The following is a 22,175-nucleotide window of genomic DNA, read 5'->3' on the forward strand; positions in this document are numbered from 1 at the left end:
TTTGAGGAGCTAAGGAGCAATAATAAACAAGGGTTCAGGAAAAGCTTTCTGCAGGGGATGTCACAGAAGCAGGGCCCTGAATAAAGCCAGACCTATTAAAGAGTGAAGGGGGGGGGGTGATTGATTTCCAGGTATAAGGAATAACCTTTGCAAAAGTAAAGCTGTAGTAGATGGTATTCTGAGTTCAGGAGAATATCCAACAGAGCATTTTGGATGGAAGATACAGTATACAAAAAAGAAATACTACAAAATTAAGCTGGAAAGTGGTAGGTAGGAACCATGCTGAGAAGGGCTTTAAATAACAAAGTGCAAATTTCTCCTATTGGTCCTATCTCTTCTCTTCAAAGTCAAACACAGGAAAGTCCCTCTTTCCTATGACTTACACATAGAGAAACACCAGATTAGATATGACCTCCATCTGAAGGTTTAATCATAGATGACAATGTCTGTCCTTTCAAAGAAATCATAAGATCACAGGCTCCCTACAGTCATCAGCCTGGCCTGGGAAACACATCTAACTGCAACCAGTAAGACAGTAATGAATGGCTGTTGTCATTGGTGCTGTAGTGTTTTCTACAGGGTGCCCACTGTACTCATTATGTGTGGAAAAAGCCAGGATCTTTGTAGCCCACCAGAAGTTAAATTATCAGAAGACCACCCTTGGGGACTTGGCTCTCCCATAAAAAGGGTGTAGGGGTGAGAAAAGGAAGTTAAGGGATTGCTACATGTCGATTTATGTTGAAGTAACATTGGATATATTGACCCGATTTATGGATTTTTGAAATTTTTATTTATTTATTTTAAACTTAGTTATAAAATAAGATTCTTTTAAATGTCACATGCACAGCAGAACATGAGAGGATTCAAAATACAAATCAATTAATTTCCATTCAAGAAATCCTATGCAATAAATACTCTATATTGTGTTCAGAACTGTCCATTTTTTCTTTGCCTCCTTGTAGGTTGTTGTTCTTTACTGTGCACTTTTTATTTTTCCCCTTTCCCTGATTCCCCCCAAAACTGCAATTAATCATGAATGCATGTTCCCAACATATACAATACATGTATGCATCCCTATACATATGTGCATGCACATGTAGCTTTATACATCCATGTATATATATATATATATATATATATATATATATATATATATATTGATAATCATGGATATACATGCACTTATAAATTCAAGTGTATATATGTAAGAAGTACTATGCTTATTTCCATTTCTCTTCTGTTTCTATAAAGGTGCGGAGAATCTTCCTTCATAAAGAAGTCCAATTTTTCTATATTTTTCTAAATCCACCAAATCATCATTTTCTAAACCAGAGCAATATCCCATCCTTATGCTGTATAGTTATTTTAAAGAGTCTAAAACAATATTGATTCCTTGGCTGCAATACAATATAGTTTCCCCCCTTTTCTCTTTTGATTAAATCTATTTTAGCTTTAACTTCATGTAAGATCATGATTACTACAGATTGTCTTGATCTCATTTATCTAAAGCATCTGTTTGTTTGCTGAACTGAAGATAACAGGATACTGGTACATAAGCCACTTTAGGGCAGAATGATAAACTACAATGTAGGTGATATCAAAGGGAACAAATTAACCCCATGTAATTTTGGGGAAGAATAAATTAGGCAGGTTCAAATCCTACACATACTAGATATGTGAGTCTAGGCAAATCATTGAAGCATTCTGTGCCTCAGTTTCTTTATCTGTAAAACTAGTGAAAATGACTAAGTGGGATCCAAGGTTTCTCTTAACTCTAAATCTCTGGCTCTATAATTTGAAAACCCTCAATTGCATCACAGTTGTTGATCTTGGTGGGTAAGCAGGTGCTTCCTTAGAGGACGTTCTAAACACACATGAAATCACAGATGAGATGGAAAAATAAAATTAATATCAAAAATAACCAAACACACACATATACCCCACATGTATGAACACACTGAAGCATTTGGATTTTCTGAAATTGCAGCTCAAATGATATAAAAAAAATCATATAACCTAGATAGAAATGAGACTGGTTCAACTCACAGGTAGCCTGGCAGCAGACAGGACAAGTCTTGGACTTTTTATTACTTTAAAGCGTGTTCTTATTTTGTTGATATTTAGGGCATGGTACAAGGATCACCAGCCTCAAAGTAAGAAAGATCTGGGATCTACTCCAGCCTTCAATAGAGAGCTACTGGTTATGGTAGTCTGTTTAAATAAATCACCTAATGTCTCAGTGTCCAAGTCTAGACAACCTCCTAAGACTTTTTAAATTTCAGAAATGTTTATCCAAATTGGAAGAGAGAGCTCCATAAACCAGTGAAATCACATGGCCTTTCTCCTATCCTTATCTATTGATTATAAAACATACATCAGCAACAAGGAAAGTGGAAACAGCAGTACCTTTGGGAGTTTAAGATAACACCATACCACACCCAGATGAGCAGAGTCCAACTTCAACATAACTGTAAATGTCAATGGGTAAAACTCACACATAAATGGAAAAGAAGAGCAGAATGGATCAGAAACCAGAATCCAAAACTATGGTCTTTTACAAGAAACACCCTTGAAACAGAAAGACCCATACACAGAGAGTTAAAACTACAGGGCTAGAATAGAATTTAATAAGTTTCAGCTGAAATTTTTTTTTCAAAAGGCAGGAATAGCAATCATATCATCAGACAAAGCAAAAGCAAAAAATAAAAAACCATTTCCCAACTTCAAAGGATACAAAGATAAAAACAGTTCAGAAGAAAAAATATCAAAAATATCTATGCTTAATGAAAAAAATTTTCTAAATCACTATTGATTAGAAAAATGGAAATTAAAATAACTCTGAGGTGCCATGTAATATATACCATAAATTACAAATGTGGAGGGAATGATGGGAAATAGGTACACTAATGTACTACAAATGGAGAAATGAACATTAGAAAACAATTCAGAAATATGCCCAAAGTACTATAAAACTGGATATTTTTGACTGAACAATGCCACAATAAATCCTATATCCTAAATAAAATAAAGAAGAAAGAAAAATGACCAATACATACAGAAACATTTATACCAACTTGTGGTGTCAAAGAATTAGAGATTGAGGGAATGTGTATTAATTGGGGAATGGCTAAATAGGTTGTGGCATATGAATGCAAGTGATTATTTGGATGTGATGGGAATTGGAGTGAGTAGAGACCTGAATTAAAATGTCATCTTAGAGTCCCAGTGGTCCTCCAACTTTTTAAATAGGGGGCCAGTTCACTGTCTCTCAGACTGTGGGAGGGCTGGACTACAGTAAAAACAAAAGCTCACACTCTGTCTCTGCCCTTCAAACCATTTGCCATAACCCAGTGGGCAGCATCTGGCCCATGGGCCATAGTTTGAGAACCCTTGTTTAGACATTTGCTAACTATGAGATCCTGAATAATTTACTTAGTATTTCTGTGCCTCAGGGATGGGCACTCTCATCAACAATATTGAATAAAAAGTATGAGGCAAGTTATTTTTGTTCAATGAAAAGGAAGCTACAATGCTATTCCACCATACTAGCTGCTTCTTCCCTCTCAAGATATATAAAACTCTTGAACTTTAGTACTTTTACTATATTATATTGATATAAGAAAAAAAACATAAAACACCTGGTGAAGATGGCTGTATACTAAGGATATCTGTATCCTTATGTAAGCATATAACAAAAGTTACACTTGATAAATAAGAACAGCACTCATATATATATATATATATATATATATATATATATATATATATATATATATAGTTCTTTAACATTTCCAAAATATTTGATATACTTCACGTTATCTGATCCTTACAAAAATATACAGTAGGGCTGTTACAACCTCAACATTGCAGATGAGTCAATCAAGAGGTTTATTTGTTAAGTTCATTTTTGAGGTGTTTTCCTCCTTGCAGAACATAGACTTGGTTCTGGGACCCAAGGTTCTAATAGAAGTTTACATCATCTGACTCCAAATCAGGATACTAGATCACTCCCTGGAAGTTTCTAAAACACATCAATAGGATACTGATGCATAATGTGGTGTGATGCAGGATGATAAATTGAAATGCCTTGTCTACTGCCTCTGGATATGAGACTGTCCTCCATGGCCATTAGCTTTGATTAGTGAGTTTTCTGATTATCTGGCTGGCAAACAGATTATTGTTCTACTTTTGGCCATTTCCAAAACACTTTTCCTTTCTAACTCTAGCTAAGTCACTTAGTGAGTAGAACAACTCATCTTCATGAATTTAAATCTAGCCCCGGACACTTACCAGCTGTAGGTTTCTGGATAAGGCATTTAACCCCTTTCCCTCAATTTTTTCATCTGAGAAAAAAGCTGGAGAAGGAAATGACAAACCAACCCAACATCTTTGACAAAAACAAAGAAATAACAAAAAATGGAGGGTGAAGGGCACAAAGAGTCAGACGTGATTGAAATAACTCAACAATCACAACAAATTTTAATATAAACTCATTGAAGACAGATACTATTTCTACGTTTATATTTGTATCCCTAGAACTTAGCCTGGCATCTGGCAAAAAGTAATCACTCATTTTTATTATTTCATTCATTCTTTCATGTTTTACTTCAAATCCAGAACAATGCTCACCATATCGAGCTATCTCTCCACATGCTTGTCTGATACGATATACCAAAGAGCTCTCATGTTATCTAGTTTAACTTATGTAGTTACGGTGCAAACGTTTAGCAAGATAGACACACGGACAGACAGACACATAGATAGATGGGTGGATAGATTGATGGATGGATGGATGGATTGAAATAAAGATAAGTAGATAGATAGATTGTTTTTTTTTTTCCTTTTTTGGCTACCATAATCAAAGTTAGTTTTATATCTAATTCTAGTGGTTCAGTTCTTTGAGGATCACCCCTGGCACCAAGCAATTGGAGAAATTTTTATTTACTTTCCTAGGATTTTTGATTTGCTAAAAGTTCAGTATTAGACATGGAGAAAAGCAAGAGATAATGGAAAGTACATTTCAAAGGCAACTCCACCTCTCATGACTTTGAACACACCACAATAAATAGAAAGGACAAGAAATGAAAGCATCTCTTAGCTTTTTCTAAAGTGCCGAACTGAATAGGTGTCAACTCTCCTGTTGTATCCCTGACAGTTCTTACTTTCAAAAGAACAATCAGAAGGAAACCCTTTTAGGAAATTGATCCACCCAAAGTTTGAAATGCTTAAAAATAAACTGCCAGGTATATATGTCCCCCCCTTACACAACCTGTCAACCTCACCTCTGCTTTCTTATTTCCTAAACCTGAAGAACAGAGCATTCCATTTCAAAGGACTGCTGAGAAGCGCTACATTTGTCAGTACTCCTGAAGACACCGACTAAATATTTTATAAATTGAAGCGAGATCTGATGGGATATAAAAAACAATCACTGCTCCCTCATAGCCTAACACCTATGCCCATCAAGTTTATGTTCTCTTTTGGGTTCAGGTATAAATCAGTTCAAATTCCATCCTCTACAAGAGGTTCTTCAGATGCAAATATGCTAATGATGATAATAGTATCATTTATATATTTCTAATAAAGTTTGCAAAATGCTTACTCGCTCATTTGATCCTCACAACAGTCTTGTGACATGGGTGTTATTATTATCTCCATTTTACAGAGAAGAAACTGGAGCAAAGAAAATTTGCATAATTCCTTCAAGGTCACAGAACTAGTATCTAATACTGGATTCAAACTCGATTCTTTGAAATTCCAAGTTTGGAACTGTGTCAATTGTTTCCTATCTCTGTATGCGCTTTCTTCTTTGGGTTTACCTTCCGTTTGTACTCTGTATATATCTTCTAGATTATTTTTGCCTTTCTCCCCCTCCCACTATACTGTCCACTTCAAATCCAATGTCCTCCTTTCCTTTTTTTTTCTCTTTCAATCTATTCAAATAATTTCTATCCTTCATGATAAGTCTGAACACCCACCCATGGAAACTTCTTGACTTCTCTGTCACCCAAATCTCCTTTCTTTCTCTGATCTTATATAAAGTTATAATGGGATAATATGTAAACATAAATTCAGGCAACTTCTCCATTCTGGTTATGTATTTCTTGATTATATGACATGACTTCCCAATTAAATTATGAGCCCCTTAAGGGTATAGCTATATCTTATATAAATAGCACCCAGAACAGAGCTGAACTTCTAATTTATACGTAATTCAAAAACACACACCCACACCCACACCCACACATATATATATGTATATATATATATATACAAATATATATACCTGTATATATACATATACCTGTATATATATATATATATATATATATACATAAACATGTATATATATATATATGCTTGTATAGATATACACATATATAGAATACATAATTATGTATATACACACATTTATTTAAATACGCATTTATATACTTGACTGAAAGGGATTATTTTATCTTTTTAGCATCAATCAAACCCAAATAAGGATGAGGATTTCTGGAAGGACAGATAGAGAACATATAATTGTCATTATATTATAACCTCCTTTAAGAAGCTCAATAATCAACATGACCTGCAGGATTTAATGTAATCGTATCGTTAGCTATAGTATACTAGAGTTATATATAAGGATCAAGGCCAGAATGAGTGTTTTCTTTAAAAATTGTAAATGGCTTATGGCCTTGGGTTATATAGCTAAAATATGACAGTGTCTTAAGTGATTTTCCCAATACTTTCTTTAGCAGGGCTCAGTTCTGAGGACCATACATTGTATAATAAAATATGTGGTTTTATTTACTACACAAACCATGGAGGGAAATCTTCTAGGCCTATTTTTTTTCTGTCTTGCATGGCTATTTGTCATTGATAACTCGAGACGTTTCCAGAGCTAGAGTTTCTTTTAGATCTTTCTAAAGGCAGATACTTTAGAAGGGAATAAATTCTAGATTGCTACTTCAGTACCCCGGCTTTACTTAAATTTACTCTATCATTTTCCTCTATTCCAGAAACAGATGAGAAAAGGCATGAGAAGTTGAGGGGAGGAGTAAAGAATATGTTTCTCATTTGTTTCTTCCTTATTCAAATAAAGAAATAAAAGATAATTATAATTGTCTATCTATTGAAAATCTATAATTTTAGGGATACCCTTCTACAAAGATACACATACTTATATTCAATCGTCTGACAAACAGAAATGACTCAATAGCAACAACAACAACAAAATAAATTTGGCATAAATAACAAATAGCTAGCATTCTCAACCAAAAGACTGACGTCTACCATTAAAACTCCAAAAATATAGCCAAGAAACCCATATTCTCTTCCATCAAACTTCTAAAATTGGAACAATATCCCAGAACAGAGAGTAATACGAAATCCAACCCCTGATGCAAGTTAAACTACTATTTTTTTTTTTTTATCAAAAAAGATATTTCAATTGCATTTGAGAATTAACTGACTCAGTGAATTACATCTCAGGCCATTGCCATCACTTCCTGATCGCCAGGACCCAAGCATTTATCTATGTTATTTACAGTATGGCATTTTGGTGTCCAATAACTTCTCCTTTGGGGATCTCATTTTCCTTCTCTGTGAAATGAAAGGATTAGACTGTGTGATCTCCAAGGCCTTTTCAACTTCTGATATTCTAGTTTGATAACTGTGCCATCGGGTCAATTTTGTTATTCTTTACTTGGCCAAAATCATTTTATCCAAAGACTTCATAGTTGGCTGGCTGTAGCTGCAGTGTATTCTATTTTTAAAATGTGTTATGTAGTAAGGAGCAGTGTTCAGAAGAACTATTCTGGAGGAGTGGAAAGAATATTGGTTTTGGAATCAAATTCTCATGGATGAATCGCAACTTAGACACTTCTCTCCCATTCAGTATGTGTGTATTTGTACATATGTGTGTTTTACAAACCTATCGGTACTGGGAAAATGAAACAACCCCTATACTCAAAGAGCTTATATTCAACTGGTAGTGATGGTGTGTGTATATGTGGGTAAACACGTGTCTATCTTTACGTGTATATGTATGTGTATGTTGAGAGGAGGAAATACAGCATCAAACAAATTAGTACATGGAATCTTGAGGAAGAAGAAAGAACTAAAACCTGGGGGCATCTGGACAAGTTTCACAAAGGAGCTAAAATCTAAGCTGATTTCTTTGGGGAGGCAATTCCAAGAATGGAAAACTGCTCCTGTAGATGCATAGAAGTGGGAAATAAAATATGGGAAACGCTTGCCAATTCAGGTTAACTGCAATAAAGAGTTCATAAAGAGGTATAGTATAATGGCTAAAGTATAAAGGCCAGAAATAAAGATGAGAAGGAAACTAAGAAAGGACTAAAACATGAAGCTTAAGAAATGACTGTCTTTTTATTTTCAAAGACTATGGAATCATAATGAGAAAAGGTTTTTATACTTGGAGGAGTTATGTGGTGAGAAACAGACTTTGGCAAACAATACTTTGGTAGCTTTATTCAAGAAGAGAAACTAGAATAATAGAAAGCCTGAGGAGGCTATTATAATAGTCAAACAGCAACAACAAAAGAGAGGATCATAAGTTTCTTTTGAAGCCTTCATTTCCTTATTTGTCAAATTAATTGATTAAAATCTAAGACCAAATTCTCATGGCCTATTTTTAAATTTTAATTTATATTGATGACATTTTCTAGACAATCAACAATACATTAAATCATGTCCTTATCTATAGTATTTACTGATTTCCAAGTGTAAATTTAATAATCAGCTCCCAGAGGCTGCTAAGTACAAGGAGCCTCAAGCCCCTTCTTTGACCATATTAATTTTGATAATGGTATGCTCAATTATACACTTTCTCCTTTTTTGTCTAGTTTTCTTTCCATTTTTCTTAGTTTTGAAAGAGAAAAAGATTAATACCTCAATATTCCCTGTACTATGTTTTGTCAACTTGTAACTTTACCATTTTATTTTCTTATGTCTCATCATAGTTTGCCAATATAGATTCCAGAATCTACAGTCCCTTTCAGTTGACATTTATGTTCTACGATTGTCTCTAGTGATATCTTTAGGAATTTCATTTTATGTTACATTTTCTAAGGCCCCTTCTAGCTCTAGGAGAAAAAACTAAGGTGAAGGACCTTTGATGTAGTGGATAATATGAAACAACTAGGTGGCCCAGTAGATGGAATAGATGGAAGACTTTTCTTCCTGAGTTCAAATTCAGCCTCTGGCATTTGCTAGTTGTGTGATCCTAGATAATTCATTTCACCCTATTTTTCTCAATTTCTTCATCTATAACATGAGCTGGAGAAGGAAATAGCAAACTTCTTTGGAAAATGTTTGCCAAGAAAACCTCCACAGATAGTTCATTATAACTGAGACAAATGAATAACAAAAGTGGAAAGAACAGGATAGTTAGGTGGCAAAGTGGGCAGAGCACCAAGCCTGTAGTCAAGAAGACCACAGTTCAAATCTGGCTTCAGACACTTATTAGCTGTGTAACTGAAGGCAAGTCATTTAACCCTGTTTGCCTCAGTTTGCTCATCTGTAAAATGAGCTTTGCCCAGAAACTCTAAATGCAGTCAAAAATTCAGACATGATAAAAAGAACTGAAAAATAACAATTATCATTGAGAGGATGGGTGATACAAAGTCAGATGAGCTGGCTTCAAATTACAACTCTCCCTTTCTTTGTAACTGGGCAAGTTACTTCCTCTCTGTGCCTCAGCTTCCTCACCTGCACAATAAGAGGATTGGACTCAATGACCTTTGAAGTACTTCTAGGTATAAATCTATAATCCTATGAACTCATGCCTTGATTCTGGAGAACTCTGATTCTATGCTCACTTTAAATATATCAGAGTGATTTGATAGACATTATCAATAATATCATTATTTTTATTATATTATTTATATATATTTATATTATATATTTATATATATATTATTTATTTCTTTGTTTAATTATATTTAATTTATATATATTTAATTTAATTTAATTTAATTTACTATCAGCTCATTGATAGTCTCTAAATGTTTCAAACTTAACCTGCTCCATAGAATTTTGAACTAATCTCTTACAAAGACATATAGATGGAGAGGAAAGGTCTGGGTGGGATCTAAACCCTTAGGGAAGGAGACTGAATACTAGGAAGTACCCCAGACGTCCTTAGATATCGGAAATCTATGGATGGATGAGTTCTCTTGTTGTCTCAGCAGGATTTGAATCCAAAGCCATAAAGGGAATTTCAATGCAATGAATTGACTTTATTATGAGTTTTTTTATAAATTAGATTTCAGCCTTAACTTAGTCTTCTAAAAGTCATTTCATTAAATACTATTTTATTACTGCAAAGCAATGCAAGACTTGAGCCTTCTTTGAAATGCTTTCTCCCAAGAGGCACATGAACCAACAATAACAGCAGCTATATTAAACATGAACACCAGACAACTCATTTATTTTGTTGCAGGCATCTTTATGTGCTGCATTTGTTGGAAAGGGTGTGTGTGGTGTGTGTGTGTGTGGTGTGTGTGTGTGTGTGTGTATGTGTGTACAGTAGTACATACGGGGGTGGGGGAAGGAATCTGCCATCTATACCTTTCTAAAATCATAGCGCTAAAAGGCTAAAGACCTGAAAGTGGTCTTGAAGTCAAATTCTGGCAAGAAGAATGTAATTATTTTAATGAGTCTTATTGCTGAGTGAATCTAATATGATGTTCAAGGCTTACAAGAGCCTAGCTAAGTGCCTCTTTATCTCATGGAATGAAGCCGTGAGTACTCAGAAATGCCCAATGGCATTTACTACCCATATTCTGACCTTAAAAAAAATTGATTCTCTTCCCTTGATATAGCCTAAGAGGCCATTTCCATTATTAACAGCCTGCTGAGGATGGGGGAAAAGGGATAAACAGAAAATATAACCCCCCTTTGGCCTTCAGGCAGCATTTTATATAAATAATATGTTGAACTTTTATCTGTATATTCTATGTAGATACAGTGGAAAAAAGTCAAAATGCTATCTTATATTCTACCTACTCAGAGAGGCTCATCTACTCTTTGATTTTAGAGAAGAAAAATTAGGTCGTAAACAATTATATATCCAAGATATATAGCACTTTATACCCATAAAAAGTTTTCCTCATAACAATTCAGTAAGTGGGTAATATAAATATTATGATCACCATTTTCTAAATGAAGAAAATGTGGTTTGGTACAAGACAGAGGAGAGAGAGAGAGAGAGAGAGAGAGAGAGAGAGAGAGAGAGAGAGAGAGAGAGAGAGAGAGAGAGAGAGGAGAGAGAGAGAAGAGAGAGAGAGAGAAGAAGAGAGAGAGAGAGAGAGAGAGAGAGAGAGAGATGAGAGAGGAGAGAAGAGGAGAGAGAGAGAGAGAGAAGAGAGAGAGAGAGAGAGAGAGAGAGAGAGAGAGAGAGAGAGAGAGAGAGAGAGAGAGAGAGAGAGAAGGAGAGAGAGGAGAGGAGGGAGAAAGGCAAGAGGGAGTGAAAGCGATTCAGTGAGGTAGCTGACAAAAAAATTTAGTCATGGAATAGGGAGTAAAATGAAACATGGGCCTTACCTTTAAAATGGGGATATCTGAGACATATACTGATTAGGAAGGCTAGTGAGATAATCATAGAGTAAGAAGCATAAAAAAAGTTTTGTCAAAGTGAACAGGAATCATTTAAATGATGTGTGCGTGTGTGTGTGGGGGGGGGGGGGGCTATTCTTTTTTTTTTTTTTTTTATTATATATATATATATATATATATATATATATATATATATTTTATAATATTATCCCTTGTATCATTTTTCCAATTTACCCCCCTCCCCTCTATTCCCTCCCCCCGACGACAGGCAATACCATACATTTTACATGTGTTACAATATAGTCTAGGTACAATACATGTGTGCGAATATCACTTCTTGTTGCACAATAAACATTAGATTCCGAAGGTACATGCAACCTGGGCAGACAGATATAAGTGCTAACAATTTTCATTCCCCTCCCAGTGTTTCTTCTCTGGGTGCAGCTACGTGTGGGGGGGCTATTCTTGAACTACTTTGGCAACCTGCTGTTTGTTGAGACATAAAAGTATCTCATATATATGTAAAATTTACATCTTAATTTCATCTATTAGAACCAACCTGGAAAAAGTAATTTCCCTACAAAGTTCTAGGACCCAGCTGGTTTAGGAGAAAGAACACATGTATTATCCCTGGAATGGTGCTAATGGGAATTCTGGTTCGTGGCTATAACATGCTTTCCCCACTATGAACCAGAGGTCCACACTCAATGAGGAAGTAGGGTCAGGGTCCTGAAGAGCCAGGGAGAATTCCCATGAGATTTGGTGATTTTTAAGATAGGAATGTGTTTTTTTTTTTAAATATCTACTAAGAGTGTCCAGTACAAAAGTACCAATTAAATCACTTTTCTAACTGAGTCCTTCAATTCCACAAAGCAAGAAGAATATAATTCAGTGGCTCTAATGCCAGTCACACAGAACTGGTTTTGAGTGTTCTTTAGACATTTAGCATTGTAAGTGCTAAGTGTCCAAAAAAGGGTTCAACATCAGTTCTCAGAACCTCAGTTTATCTATAAAATGGAGCTTAATGAAATTTATGATTTCTACATCGAAAGTTGATATGAGATAAGAACAGAAAGAGCTTAAAGGCCCATGTAAATGAAAGTTATTAATAAACATTTAAGTATCTTGAGTTTCATATAACTAACATTAATTCAGCACTTACTACATGTCAGGCACTAAGAAGTGTGTGGGAAGCTGTGGATAGGAATTTGAAAAAAAAAAAAAAGAGAGAGAGAGAGAATAAAACTATGCAGCCTATTTTATCATTCTAGCAAAAAGGGAAGGGTTAATAAACAAGTCCTCTCAGGTTCAGGAAATAAGAAACCATAATAACTTAATTCAGAGAGATTTGGTATTTGAAAGTGAATAAGCTCATTAACCTCTTAGTACCATAATTTCCATATGGGGCCAGTAATATCCATAACCTGTTGGCTTTATGAGATGTTATGAGCATTATTGAATTAAGGTGCACAAATTTCTTGCAAAAGTACAGGGGAAAAACAACCAAGATGATTTCAGATATTACTGTTACTACTTAATAAATAACATCAAATACTCATTAGTCATTATCGTTTATTAGGTGATATTTTTTCTAGCAAAATAATACAGTGAACCATTTCAGGTTTTCAGTGATGTGAGCTTATGATCCAAGAAATAATGTGTAATATTATTAATACAATTGAACAATAGCTTTAGCATATGATTCAGAGCTTAAATCTCATACCATCTTCCATATGAAAGAAATATCCCCTGAGTTTCTGAGTGGTTAATGTTCTTTCTGACCTAGAATTACTCTGCTTTGCTGTCAAGTCAACGAACATTTGTGTCAGGTATTGTGTTAAGTGCTGGGGTAGTGGTGGAAGGAAGTAAAATAATTAATCCCCTACTCATGTGATTTATACTTTAGAGGGAGAAGATAATGCATGACAAACTGAGGACAAAGAAAGCAAAGTTATTATGTCCAAATAAAAATAGTAAAAGTTAATATTTATGTAGTGGTTGCTATATATCGGGTACTCTGCTAAATGCTTTACAATTCTGTCATTTTAGTCTCACAATTACTCTGAGGGGTAGGTTCTATCATTATGCCCATTTTACAGATGAGGAACCTATAGCAAACAAAAGTTAAGTGACTTGTTGACTTGTCCAAGGTCACATAAGTACTAAGTGTGTGGAGTTATATTTGAACACAGGACTTTCTGGTCTGGCAAATCACTTAACCCAGGTTTCCTCAGTTTCCTTATTTGTAAAATGAGCTTAAAAGGGAAATGGCAAACCAGTCCAGAATCCTAGCCAAGGAAATCCCAGATTGGTCACAAAAAAGGTGAACACAACTGAAATGAAAGAACAAAATCAGCAGTATATGCATGGGGTATTGGGAAACACGGATGAGGATGACTAACTCTGATATGCAATGATGACAGTATTGTCTATTAAATCATATTCAACAACCTTCTTCAATTTTAAAAACCATTTAGAACTATTTAGTATGGAAGGCATTATGGGAGACATTTGAGACACAAATTCTTTTCTATTCAATAAGCATTTGCTTTTGCCCACTAGGAATTTAGCTTCTATTTGCCAGTCAAGTTGTGTAGTAGATAGAGCAATGGTCCTGATTGAATACTATTTTCAGTTTATTCCAGCCTCAATTTCCTCTTCTGTAAAATAAATGAGATGGATTCTCTTCCAAATCTCACCTTCTCTACTTTTCAGCTCTATTTCAGACTGAACAATCCATGTTCCAAGTTCCAGTGAGCTTTCTGGCTGTGATGTTCCATATTCTTAAGTCCCTTCCAGAGGTAGCATCCTACGTCTCAAAATCTGTCCACTCTGGCATTCTACATACTAAAGTATCTTTCAACCCTGTTATTGAATAAGTGTGCTCCATGATTCTTTGATTTACAAACTATAATTTACTAATACTCTGAATGGCATTTTTGAGAAGCTAATAAGTTTCAGATCTCTAGGGTGGTATTAAAAATAGGGTCAGGGAAGTCAACAAGCATATCCCCTCTCAAATTACCTAAAAGTTCTAATTCAATATTATTAATTAATGTGTTAATAATGATGTTAATATAGTCTTCTATTTTTTGAGTGCTATTTCTGGGCCTAAGCTAAAACACAAATACAAAACAAAACAGAATACTCTTTCCAGTTCTTTGATTTAAAAATGTTACCCCAATTTGCTCTCTTAATAAGTATTTTCTAAAACATTTAACTTCTGGTTTTGCTATAGATGCAAGCGCCAATGCTCTAAAGGTTATTTATGTTTTTCTACTGTGTGCACGATCTTATAAGAAGCCCTCCAAAAAGGGAAACAAAAAAAATCTATGTGTTGCAAAAACATTCAGACAAAGGACCCTTTAATGTCCTGCCAGCCTCCAGACTAATTGACAGCCTTATTTGCATAAGTGGAGGAGCAGGAAGTGCAAAGAGACAGATGGCTGAATATTAATTAATGTTCATAAACCTGAACAATGTCGTTGAAATTCCTGAACCCAACTCTTCCCACCAACAGCTCATGTTATTTATAGTACATTATGGCCTAACATGGACAGGCAGGAAACAGCGAGTGGAGACGAACCTCAGAGTTTGTAACTTGATTTATTTCTGGAGCTGAAGGACCAACGATAAGTTATTCACCTACAACTGCTTGCTATGAACAAGACCTCTGAACTGTCTGTGGAAAGAATAGAGAAAAATAGGAATAGTTATTTAGAGTTCACCTAGGGAAGCTGCAACCAGTGGCCCAGCGAGCCTAGAAAACCATCTGTATCAATTAATATTTATTAATAGGGAGAAGGAAGCCCTGAAGGATGAAATGTTTGCTGATGGATTCACTGGCCTGGCTAGAAAGAGGAAATATTCATTGCCATCATGGTTCTTTGTCCATACATCAAAAATAGACCATTGTTTATGAGCAGGGCAAGATATGAGAGGCATTGAACTTACCCCTTTGGCTTCTCTATGTTACCTATTGATCGATCCTTACCTTAATTTCCCATTGGCTCATAATACTAGAGATTTAGAGCTAGAAGGCCTATTGGTCCCAAGAACCTTGCAACTAATTGAGGTTTGAGATAGTCTTTGCATACATATCCATTTAGAACAATCGTACATGAGTTTCTATGTATGTCACAATTAGTACAAAACAAGGGCATTAAATGAAAAAACAAAATAAAAAAAATCAATAGACTCTTTCTCCCATAAACCTGCCACACATTTAAATGTGCGCATTGAGAATAGGAAAAAGTGAGCATCACATGCATGGAGGAGGGGCACAATTTCATGAACATCATTTATCAGATGCTAGGTTTAAAACTGGAAATCATATTACAGATCATTTTGTCCAATCTTCTCCTTTTATAGATGAAGATAATTGTGTATAAACACATATATATGACGATATTATAGAAAGGACTGACATATATACATATATATATATATATATATATATATATATAAAACCATACATAGATATAGAAATAATATTATAAAAATAAATTATTTCAGAAATATTAGTTTTGGAGTTAGAGTACTTAAATTCAAAACTAGTCTTTGCCATTTACCACCATTTTGACATTGGAAAAATAAAAAAAAAGTAAAAAAGACCACATCACTGGTTCTCAATTTCCTCACTTAATAAACTGAAAGGGCTGAAAAAAAGGATCTTTACATTCTTTTTTACCTGTAATTCATGATCTAGAAAACTGAGGTAATGGATTAAGAAATACATAATACATATAAGACAGTGGAATGAGTTAGTGTAGTAGATTTGGAATCTCCTAGAGTCCTGGGTTTGAGTCCAACCCAGATTACTCAAAATCTACTCCACCCTATTAATCCTTTCCCAGAGATTCAGTTTCCTAATTTGAAACCAAAGAGCCTAACATTCACATTATTTGCCTCATAAGCTTGTTATGTAAGAGTATCTCATAAATTTTAAATCACCTTATAAATGTGAATTACCAATGCTATTCTTGGTATTCTTATAGCTAACATTTACATCGTGCTTTAAGCTTTGGATAGCACTTCACATGTATTATCTCATTTATTATTCATATAATTTCAATACAGACCATTACCCCATTGATACACAGAAAGAGTGAAGGATTTGGATTCAGAGGAACTAAGTTTGAATCTTTTAACCTGTATAATCTACTTCAAGCCAGTGAACCTTTCTAGATCTCAAGCTTAAAAAAAAAAAAAAAGAAAAAAAGAAAAAGGAAAAAAAAAAAAGAAAAGAAAGAAAGAAAGAAAGGAAAGAAAGAAAGAAAGAAAGAAAGAAAGAAAGAAAGAAAGAAAGAAAGAAAGAAAGAAAGAAAGAAAGAAAGAAAGAAAGAAACAAAGAAACAAAGAAACAAAGAAACAAAGAAACAAAGAAACAAAGAAACAAAGAAACAAGAAAAGAAGGTTTTGGACTTAATGATCTATAGTCTAAAAATATAATAATATGATACTAGAACTTTGTGGGAGTCGCTATCTGGTGAGCAAAGGAATGAAGGAATAGGGCTCCAAATAAATGAACTTGATCTTGTTGTGGTTTGAGGAAGGGGAAAAGTCTTTAAGTATCTTTAAGGGTGGTCACTTAGAGGAACATTTGGGTCATCACAAATGATAGGTGGGCACTTAGAATCTTGAAAGGATGGAGACCTTGTGGAAAGAGAAGGGAAATTGAAAAAAATTATGGTGGGATCTCCAAAATAATTTTATCTACTAAAATATTGTCTTCCGAATGGTGAACTGGGCATAGAGTATAAAAGTGTGGAAACCTTGGGTGATGGCATGAGCACGAAACCCCAGGGAAATCATTCTACCATCCTGAGTATCAGTGTCTTCATCTTCAAAGTGGACATAACCACCTAGATACTACTTATGACACATGACTATTGTATGGAGAAAATCTGGTAAAGCACTTATCAAAAAGGTAGTGAATTGTAATCACCTCAACATTTAGATAACCATTACCTCTGTATTAAAAAATGACCTAATTACCTCTGACTGTCTACCTTCTTAAAAGATTGGGGCTGTTTTGTTTTGATGTTATGATCATCCACCAAGCTGAACTAATATGTATTTGGATACTCCCTGTTTCTGCTATGACTTAACATGGGTAGTTCAACAGTACAAACCTTGACTGTCCTTTGTACTTGGGGAAGGGAGGGTAGGGAAGGAAGAAATCTATAATGGCAAATTCCCAACTGTGGTTTGGTTTCCAAGCCAACAATAACTGTTTCCCCATTGTAGGATTTAATTTTCTAATTGAAAGATGAAAGGAGGGTGGCGGGGGGAGATAGGAAAATAAAGAAATCATTTATAGCAAGTGTTGACAAGCAGTCTTGATTCCCCCAAAAAAACTGTCTAATTCATAGATAAATCCACATTTGCACCAGTTAAATCCAGTATTCTCAAAGGAATGCATTCATTCAGCAAAAAACAAATATTAGCAAGGAAAGCCTATTTGAAGCACTAAAATGCGTTTATAGGTCATCTATCCTTTTTATAGTATACTATTAAAGGCTCTTTCTATGTGAATGGTATTTCTCTCTAACTTCATCTCTAGGAGAATCATTCTGTTTCTCTGTAGCTAGAGAAGATTTCTCAGATTGTCCTTGCAGCACAAACTTAAGAAGCCTCTTTGAAGGTAAAGTAAGCAAATTATTGGGAAATTTTTTAGACACAATGGAGCTTTCTGCATTGGAAAGATGAACATTCACTCAAAAGATAGCTTTTATATTCCCCCTCCCTAGTCACTTTTCCAATTTCAAAATCATGATTCATTTTTTTCCCCAGAGGGAGTGGTTATTAATCCTATCATCATCATCATCATCATCATCATCATCATCATCATCATCATCCACTAGAATATGTTTCTTGGGATCAAGGGATATTTCAATTTTGCCTATCTATCCACTGAACTTATAATCAAAGTGCTTTGTTCGTACTTTTTTCTAGTCCAAAAGAATCTCCTTGAGTAGGTTGTGGCACAGTGCTAAGAATTTTGGACATGGTGCAAAAATGTTTGTAGCAGCCCTTTTTACGGCAAGGTACTGGAAATTGAGTGGATGCCCATCAGTTGGTGAATGTCTGAATAAGTGATGATATATGAATGTAATAGAATATTATTATTCTATAAAATATGATGAGCAGCCTGATTTAAGAAAAGCCTGGACTTAACATGAACTGATTCTGAGTGAAGTAAACAGAACCAAGAGAACATTGTACACAGCAACAAGAAGATTATGTGATGACCAACTTGGCTTTTCTCAAGAATAAGGTGATTCAAAGCAATTCCAATAGACCTGGGATGGAAAATGCCATCTGTATTTAGAAACAGAACTATGGAGACTGAATGTGGATAGAGGTATAGTATTTTCATATTTTTTGTTTGTTTTCTTAGGTTTTTTTTTTCTTCTTTTTTTTTACTTTTTAGTTTGATTTTTCTTGTACAACATGATAAATATGGAAATATGTTTAAAAGGATTGGACATATTTAATCTATATCCGACTACTTGCTGTCTTGGGATGGGAGAAAAATCTGGAACACAAGATCTTACAGAGATGAATGTTGAAAAATACTATTGAAAATCTAAAAAACAATAAATATTGAACATGAACAATATGGAAGACTGAATTTAAATCCTGATTTAGACTCATAAGTGCTGATACTGAGTAAACTCTCTCTCTCCTTCAGCCTCAGTTTCCTCATTAGAGAAATGGAGATGAGTATAGTATTTACCTCCCAAGGTTCTTGGAAGGGACCAATGAGATGACATATACAAAGAATTGCACAAACTGGAAAGACTTGCCTGTGTCTCCTATTATGAGAATGATCTCTTCAGAGTTTTGAGAAAGGAATGAGGAACTCTTTTATCTCTGCTGTTAGAAGGCAGGATTTGGGGTGGGCCAGATGGACATGTACTAGAGGTAAAACACTGCAGTGTCTGCTGCCTAGGAGAAACAGCTCTCAGAAATGCTTTTTTGCAACCAAAACGTCCTCCCAGGATCCAAAAACAAAATACTCTTTAAATTCAAAACCAATTTAAACTTTTCTTTCTTCTTTTTTTTTTTTCTTTTTTTTAAGAGTCAAGAGAATAGGGTCCTTGTTTTGAACCAATCAAAGAATGCTATTAAATAATTCCTTTTACTTTCTTCTTTCATTTCACAGATAGAACGTCCCCCTTTGTCTCTTCTGAGTTATAATCTACTTGGGGAGCAATTCAAGTACTTCCTAGGGAAACTGTGAAACATAGAAGCGATAATTAAAAAGAGAGTTCCCAGACTTTGGCATATTTAAATCACAGCCAGAGAGAATGTTCTTGCAGTTGAGTAAAATACAGGCCCTTCCTGATGGGAGTGTTCTATAGGGCGCTATAATCAAATCATTCAATTTATAGAAAACAGATGGCTCTAGCTTGCCTATCGACTTCTGTGTGTTATGAGAAATCTGAAGCCAGAAATTTTACCATCTTGGGCCTAAAAAACAGAGAGGGAGGGCAAGAGGAGAGAGCCAGTTTGAAATGGGAATAAATCTTGAGCCACTCTCTGTCTCTGGACTGAAACAGACTGGCCCTCGGCCTCCAGGAGATTACCACTGGTTTGTCTGCCCTAAAGGGTATAAATCATGTGCAAAAGGAGGCTTTGCACATGTCTCAATAGGTCCTGCAGTAGGCTTCATCCTCTGTTTTTTCTGCCAAGCATAAATCATCTGGTACTCACAGAGAATGGATTTGGAGGCTGTAACCAACAACAGCAGGGACTTGGAGGAAGCCATAATCTGGCTCTTCCTCCAAGTATGAATTTCTGCAGGTAGAGTAAGGAGGTGGGAGTTGGAGGCCAAGGGAAAGAAAGAGAAAACAAGACTTTTCTGAAGAAGGTTATGGAAGGGTTGTGTGCCATTCAGCAATGACTAATATCCAGAGCTATCCCCATTATCATCATCACAGCATTTTTTTTCACATGTGCAAAAGGTGATTTTCCCTTTTCTACATTTAGACCAAGTCATCATAGTAACCACTTGTTCAACAATCCACAGAACACTAAACAAAGAATTTAAAAAGGAATAGTATCTTGTTCTCCATCCATTTCTAGCTGTAATTATTTTTAAAAAATTGAAAGCAAAACAAAACAAAAACTATAATGTTGGTGCCATCATAGTAATAGTGATCAGAATAAACATCTTCCATTTGTTTATGTTATTCACTTATGTCTGACTCTATTTGAGATATATTTGGCAAAAATACTGTAGTGGTTCTCCATTTATTTCTCTAGATCATTTTACAAAAGAGGAAATTGAGACAAATAAATTCAACTGATTTACGGTTGCACAGCTAGTAGGTGCTTGAGGTTGGCTTGGAACTATGGAAGAAGAGTCTTCTTGACTCCCAATCTAGAACTCTATCCAATGCATCACCTAGGGGCCTCTCTTATTCTATAGAGTTCTTTAATAAGCATATTTCTTCCAAAAAACCAGTAAAACACTAATTAATCTCATTTACCAACTCTTCAATTTGGTACTGAGAGGGATCACATGAATAAGTAGACTCGAGAATGAGAAAGAGCTGGCTTCAGCTCCCGCTTTTGACATATAAGCTATGTGATTATGGGAAACTCCTTTAATCTTGATGGTACCTAGTTCCTTTCTCAGAATAGTGAAGATATTAATGACTTAATCATTCATCTCCAAGAGCCTGTCAAATAACTCAGTGTATATAGATAAATTTTCAGATTCTAAAGAGATATATGAATTAAATTGTGAAAGGAAATGCTTGTGATTTGAAAATGAAGCAAACAAAATATCTCTTAAAAATAATTTGTTCTCACCCGGAGTGACTTACATGAACTAATGTTAAATGAAATGAGCAGAACCAGAAGATCATTGTACACAGCAACAAGTTTATACCAAGATCAATTCTGATGGATGTGGCTCTTTTCAACAATGAGATGATTGAGACTAGTTCCAGTGATCCTGTGATTAAGAGAGCCATCTGCACTCAGCGAGAGGACTGTGGAGATTGAGTGTAGGCTTCAACATAGTATTTTCACTCTTTTTGTTGTTTGCTTGCATTTTGTATTCTTTCTCATTGTTTCCCTTTTTGATCTGATCTTTCTTGTGCAGTACAATAATTGTATAAATATAATATATATATATATATATATATATATATATATATATATATATATATATATATAGGATTTAACATATTTTAACATGTTTAACAAATATTAGATTATTTGTTATCTAGGGGAGGGTTATGAGGGGAAGGGAGGGGAAAAAACTGAAACACAAATCAAAAATTATCCAAGAAAATGTTTTAAAAATTAAAAGCTGTAATAAAAATAATAATTTGATCTCCTCATAATAATTTTAATAGGAAACTAGCAGAAATATTATTCTTTCCATTTTAACAAAAGGGAAAATTGAGGCATAAAAAGGTATTGCCTTACCTGCAATTTTATAACTAAGCAATATCAATGTCAGTGTTTGGAAGTTCTTAGGATAATGATAAACCCAAATGTCCCCCCACATTCCAATGAGTCACTATAATATGGATGTGTTGATTGAAAGGAGAGTTCCCTGGAACATTAGGGGCCAAAGTTCTGTC

The 22,175-nt window shown here is 34.8% G+C and overlaps 1 protein-coding gene across 3 annotated transcripts in view; it reads right to left on the reverse strand.

Moving 5' to 3' along the window:
* The window catches only part of LRRC4C (leucine rich repeat containing 4C), a 1,473,705-nt gene that overhangs the window by 507,824 nt on the left and 943,706 nt on the right, over window positions 1–22,175 (reverse strand). The gene's annotated exons all lie outside the window — the stretch shown is intronic.

The sequence above is a fragment of the Sminthopsis crassicaudata genome, chromosome 6 (genome assembly GCF_048593235.1).
Source record: "Sminthopsis crassicaudata isolate SCR6 chromosome 6, ASM4859323v1, whole genome shotgun sequence".
Taxonomy (NCBI): Eukaryota; Metazoa; Chordata; class Mammalia; order Dasyuromorphia; family Dasyuridae; genus Sminthopsis; species Sminthopsis crassicaudata.